A 6,831-nucleotide genomic window follows, 5' to 3' on the forward strand; every position below is an offset into this window, starting at 1 on the left:
CTTTTAAAATACTATTCTTGATTATGAATCCTTTTATGATGTTTACTTCCTTTTAAAGTTCGAGATCCTAGGAATGCCGTGCATTGTCTTTCTTGCATAAAATATACCCATAAGTATCAGCTAAGATTTCCAAGTTTTTTAAAAAATTAGGGCAAGAATCTAAAAACATCTTCAAACCAATTTGAATGCAGAATTCTTCTAGAATGTTCTGTTTCCCCACAATCGTCTACACTTGTCTAACTCCTACCTAATTTGACAGCAGTTTTCGAACTTATATTTGATTGATTGATGTAGTAATTATTTAAGTTGTGTAGTTAATATTGTGTAACTACAACTAAAACTGGCATAAACATATTTTGGAACAAAATCCAACTGCCTCTTGTTAAGCATCCAACTCAGCTGGTAGGAACAGATGTTCATGAGTGTTTAGAGAGCCTTCTAGCCCTAAGCATTCACTGTGCAGTGAGTATGAGGCAATATATTTTATAGCCGTAATGGAGAGCTTTGGTTAATGTGGTGAGTTGGTTAGAATAGATTAGAATTCTATAGCATAGAATAGGTTAGAATAAGATGTGTTTCCTTGCCTTCTGAGGAAATTGCAAAATGGAAGCCAGTTCTTTCTGACCCTTCTGATTAGAATTGATTAATTGTAGTATAGTGATTCTATACTACATTATACTCTATCATAACACCTGTAATACTTTGTTTCCCTAAAGTCTGTACTTACTAGACAATGGGCTCGTGGAGGGCAGAGATTGTCCTTGATAAATGATTAGGTGAATGTATTTAAGAAATCATAATGTGACACATGAAAAGAAGGAGGAAAAAAGCAGAACGTGGGCTGATATGGAAAAACATATTTCAAAAACCATCCAGGGTTATTGGTACTGTAAAATGTGCCATTTAAAATGCTGTCTAAGGACATATAGTCAACAGTAGCAGAAAGGCCAATGGAGTTGGAAATACAAAGCAAGCTAATTCTAATTTCTAAAAATTTAAAACAATAAGAAAGCTTGAAATACATATTTTAAACCTTAGCTGTAATGTTTGCATTTAAAAAATCTTCTGTTTGAGAACAGTGATATAAAATGGTGCTAACTTAGGCTTTATTAGTACAGATTAAATCCTGTTCACCAGGAAGAATCATTCTGTAGTTATTCTGTTTCTTCACTAGATGGTGCTTATGAGCTAATGAGAAAAAAGATTGAGTTCATGGTTTATTCATTTAAGGGGAAACACAAACTTGTGAATTAAATAGAATAAGGCAATAAAAAAATTAGAAAAATTTAAGACAGCTCTTTACAGTTGTTAGACCACTCGGAGAAAAATCTCATCTTCCTTTCTGGTAAAAATGTTAAGCTCTAGGGAGAAAAAAAAATTGTGCATTAAGATCATTAAATCACCAAATTCTGAAGGTTCTGTGGGCTGATTGTCCAAGTCTAGGGAACTAAAAAATTCTCCTTACTCTCCTTAAAATACAACATTAATCTTTGGCTGGAAGTAAAACCATTTAAATTGTTATATGATGACAGTATCATTTCATTTCATAATGTTATATTGTGAAATGGGTTGTTGACTAGATTTTAAATGGTGTCTGATAGGCAATATTCCTTTACTTCCATTTAGAGGTATTAGAAGTTAAAAGTGTAGAAGTTAAAAGGGAAGGCTCTGGATTCATACTGCTTGAGTTTAAACCCCAGATCTGTCACTTACTAGCTGTGTGATCTTGGTACTTTACTTCTCTAACCTTCCTTTTCCTCATCTTGCAAAACGAGGGTGCCGTGGTTTCCATTTCATAAGATTACTGTGACTTAATATATGTAAAAGACTTAGAACAGGTGCCTGGGACATAGTAAACCCTCAAAAAATGTTAACTTTCATGACATTTCTTATCATTTTTCACTTACTAATGAAGACTGATAAGTTCCCAGTCACAAAACAATTCGGGGAAATACCAATTTAATTACATTAACGCCCTTTCCTTCCTTTCTCTCATTCTGGTATTCTAACCTATTCCTTCTCTGCCTCTATCTGTGAAACTGACTTATATTTTACCAAATTACTTATTTTGGGAGCAGACTGTCTCTTAAAGTTCAATAGAGGCATTTATATTCTAATGTGTGTTGTTTGGGATAGCTTAACTTCTGAATTTCAGGAAAAGATGGTTTTATTTCCTCATTCTAGTTTCTGAGACTGAACAATTGCAGTGACTGATAGCAAACTTTTCCTAGCGGAGCATCTGTTGCTGACAGGTATCTGAAGGTTGCCACAGTGGTTGGCCAGTATCATGGCAAAGATAGACAAATATATGAGGCAGAAATTATTCAAAAGAAATATATATATATTGTCAAAATAGTGGCAATACAGATGTGAGAAAAACCATGGAAGGACAAACATTCGAATAGATATATTAAAACTGAAGAAAGGCTATGTCCACTTTTAGGAAGAATCATGAACAAATGCATGAGTCAGTTTTTGTCTACAGTTCTATTTTTAGTGTGTATGGACCCTGGTGCCCCAATTCACAGTTATTAACATGTGATATGTTTGATAGGACCTGTGTCCTTTGCTCTCAAATGTAGGAGATGATATATGAACATAAGATGATGGCCACAGGCGTCTGGTATTTACCAAAGAGTTACTCTGTACTGGGTGTGGTGGTGGGAATTCTACCTGAAGTATTACATTGAATTCTCACTGCAACTCTGCTAAGAAGCTATCATCCTCATTCTAGAGTTGATGAAATTGGCATTTGGAGAAGTTAAATAGCTTTTCCTAGATTACATAGTCAGTGAACAGTGGTGCTAGTATTCAAACCCAGTTCTGTCTGACTCCAGAGCCTCAGCATTTACTGAGATGTCAGTTCAAACAAAGACATTGTTTGAGTTGATTCTGGAGGTATAGACGGCACCCTAAATGACACATTTCCTAATTGGTCTTCCCTGCTGAGACATTAACTTGTCGACACAGGGCATTATGCTTCCTTAGTTCTCCTCATGCCTGGACAGTTAAAGAATCAAATTGTCCTTCATAATTTGAAGATGATACCACCGGCTGTGAGGCTGTGGCTGAGAAAAACCAACATCTGACAAGCAGTTCTTTCCACATCATGTATACATGCAGATTGCTCTTTGGTTTGTGGCTCAAGCTCTGTTGGTAGAGCCTCACTTCTGTAGAAGTGGCTCTACCAAGTGGCTCTGTAGAGCCACACTTTGTTATGCCAAAGTGTGGTTAGCTGAAGCTTAGTTTGAACAAGACTGCACTATCACTGATGCTATATACTCATCAGGGCCATTTTTAGCTTTGCCACACCATCCTTTGGATTGAAAGTTCATCAGAAGTCTTTAAGCCTCCCAGATTTTATATGCAAGACCTGTTTAAATAGTGTGCTATGGTCCCTTTTAAAAACATGTCTTGTCCACCAGATCTGAGTTGTAATGATTCACTGTTTCAAGGCTAGTGGACCAAATGAACTGCCAACCTTTGCTACTGGGTCTTGCCATTTGTTGTTCTCAGGCCTGAGACACGTGTTCACAGGATAGGGGATGGTGGCTGTGTGTTAGAGTTAAAGGGAGGTTTGGTTACTCTCTCTGTTTTTATAAAACTTCACTGTGGTCTGGTGCTTGACTGCTCTTCAAGGGCTCACCAGTTTGTACTTCTTATCTAGTCACCCTATGACCAACTGTCCATGTAGATAGACAGCTGGTGGCTGAGATTAGGGAATGCACTTGATGACAGCAGGCCATGATGGCTTGGCATTCACCATAACAGAAAACAGCTGCAGTGAACTCATCTCCTTTGTACAGCACCATCCCTCCTCCAGATCTTCCTTCTCCTCCTCTTTTGGGAAACATTTACTGAATGCATACTGTAAGCCAGGCATTAGGCTAAGTCAGCGATACTCAACTTCTGCACCTTTCACATTTTGGTCCAAAAAAGCCTTTGTGGTGGGGGGCTGTCCAGTGCATTGTACGATATTAAGCAGCATCCCTGACCTTTACCTACTAGATGCGAGTCGCAGCCTCCCCTCCTCCCCTAGTCATAACAATAAAAATATCTCCAGACACAGTACTAAATGTCCCTGGGCAGGGGGCAAAATTACCAGTTGAGAACCACTGGTCTAAGGATATTATCTAATTTAATCCTCATAACAACTCTGTGAAATGGGTAGAATTACTTATTATTTCCCATGCTTTTCCTTCTACCTAGATTATCTTTGCTTCCACTCTCCATCTAGAGAAACATCTTAATCTTGATAGCCTGAGCTCTAATGTCCTCTCTTCTATGTAGGGCTGGCCACAACTCATATACCTACCACTCCCACTCCAACAAGGTGCCAGAGCATTTTGTATTTATAGGTAGAACATGAATGTAACAGTAAGTGACCTAAAAATATGAAAAGGAAAGAAATAAGATTGTATTCTGAGTTAAAATGTGTAATAAATGCATACTATAACATAGACTTACAAAGTTACCCTAAAGAGACCGAATTGTTCTGTGGCTTAAAAGATTTGACTATTTCCTGTAAAAGAATTACTGGATTCAAAGAAAAAGCTTTGTCCATTAGAATAGGGCTTATATTCATAGAAATAAAGTCAGAAGCAACCACTGATGGGTAAAGTAGGTCCTGTCAGGCCAATGTAGCACCCAGTTAGTCTGCTGGTTATATCTACTGTGGAGATTGGGCCATCAGAGTAGTAGAGCCTGACTTTGTTAGGTGTTTGATCATCCTTTAAACTGTTGTCTCCCGAAGGATGGGGCACATACCACTGGGCATAGTCAAGATGATGTAGGTAATGTATGTACGTTCGTAAATAATGTAGACTTGTGCGGTGAGAATGTTATCCACTTAAAATTTCTACCAGATGTTCTGATACAACAAGCAGAAAGTTTAATTTTGGGGCTAGTATGTCTTTAATGCCTGATACTAATCTTCCTTTTAAGTATAGAGAGAGCAGGCCTCAGGCTTAGAAACTTCCTTCACAGGTAGTAATAGTTTCTAGTTAAATTTAATATTATTGCTTAGTTTCCATTTACTTTTATTTCTATAATATATTTTCTTGAATTGATCAAAGGCAAATGATGTTAGTTTTCTATTTCAGGCAGTGATTTAAAGTTTCTTTTAAAACTAATAAGAAAACAAAATGAACCCATTTCAAGAAAACATTAAATAAATAATCATATAGGTGTGGTAAGCAGATATGGTGAAGTCAGGTAGGATTAGGGTGACTAACTCATCCTGACTGGAAAACAGAAAGGACTGAATCCCACCTCAGTTCTGCTTAAATTGAGATCCTAGGTCACCCTAAGTAGAATATGAGAATGCTTGGTGTTTCAGAAATGCTCTGTCACTCATTCAAATGGCAGGAAATGCAGTTCAGCTCAGATAATTCTAATGAAGAGACTTACAGAGGTGTGAACAGGTTGAGAGATCAGACAGTGTATACCGAGGTGGTCCACAGAGACTAGAACAACTGGAAATTATTACCTACCTGGAGGAGGAAGTGGTGTTTCCAGGCTCAGAGCCCAGAGAGAGTGGAGCTGGACCACAGATGTTGAGATTCCCAGTGGCAGTTGTGGTCTTGAGGGATGAGGCTCCTGCCAGATAAATGGAACCAAGCAAGGAGGGAGCAAGGAAGAAACATCCCAACTCTTCCTTTTCCCACTCTCTAATTTCATGCTGGTGCCTTTCAGTAGCTGAATCCAAACAGAAGCCTCTGGCCAGGAGGGTAGGGGCGTGTGTACAGGCCATGGGGGCCAGCCTCTCTGGATATAGTGCAAAGCAAAGAAGGGCAAAAAAATGGATCTGGAGTAAGGGAAGGGAGCAGAGAAAAACCACATAAATTCCAAGTTCATTAGATCATCTTCTGGTACGGCTTCTGATGTAGGTACACTGAGAGAATACGCTGGTCGGCCTGACCCGTGAGTGTTTTTCCTCATTAAATATTGATGAATCAGCATGTTGGTTTTTTAAACCGGGATTTTGTAAGTGTTGTCAGAGTAAATTTCCCCGAGTCTGATGAACTCTGGGATCCTGTCAGGATGGTGCTCTGGAGAAACAAAAAGATTCTGGGCTTGGAGAATTCACCATAATGCTGCCTTGTGCTAGATTGTGTGAGCAGTCAACGGGCCTCCCTCAGGCAGAAGAGAAATACTCCAACCACTTCACAGTTGAATGAGCTGTACTTCTTTGATTAAAGTTTTACAGTTATTATCTCAACTTAAACACTCTTTGAGTTATCCAGTTGCCACAGGGAGTGAATTTCTCACCCATGAACGTACCTTGTTCAAGAACTAGATTGTACCTCTTATACCCAACATATCACGGTGGTTAAATCCAGAGTCTTCAGTGTGTCACATAAAGTTCTTCAAAATTTGGTTCTTGATTTCCTCTTTAGTTTTTGCATGGTGTACCTTTTTGGGATAATTTTACTTCCAACTTTTCTATGCCCTTCTGTTTTAGATATGTTACTTGGAAATAGTTCGTTGCTTGATTTCATTGTTAAAAATCTAGCCATTTACATACATGCACATATATACACACAACCACATACATATTTATAATTATATTTATTCCTCTTTATATATTGAAAACCATAAATTCACACCAATATTCCATCCCCATTCTAGCGGGGTTCTATTTTTCTCTCTTTCCATATTTGTAACTCAACAATGAGAAAACTTGCTCACATTACCCTAAATATATTTACTAACGTGACCAATCCCGCTGTAGGTATCCAGGTTCCTAATGCTGCTGGGGCACCGTGCCAGGGGATGCTCTTTTTACCACGCTGGTTCTCCAATATGTTATACGCACCTGCTCCCCTTATG

This window comes from Phocoena phocoena, chromosome 3 (genome assembly GCF_963924675.1).
Source record: "Phocoena phocoena chromosome 3, mPhoPho1.1, whole genome shotgun sequence".
Taxonomy (NCBI): Eukaryota; Metazoa; Chordata; class Mammalia; order Artiodactyla; family Phocoenidae; genus Phocoena; species Phocoena phocoena.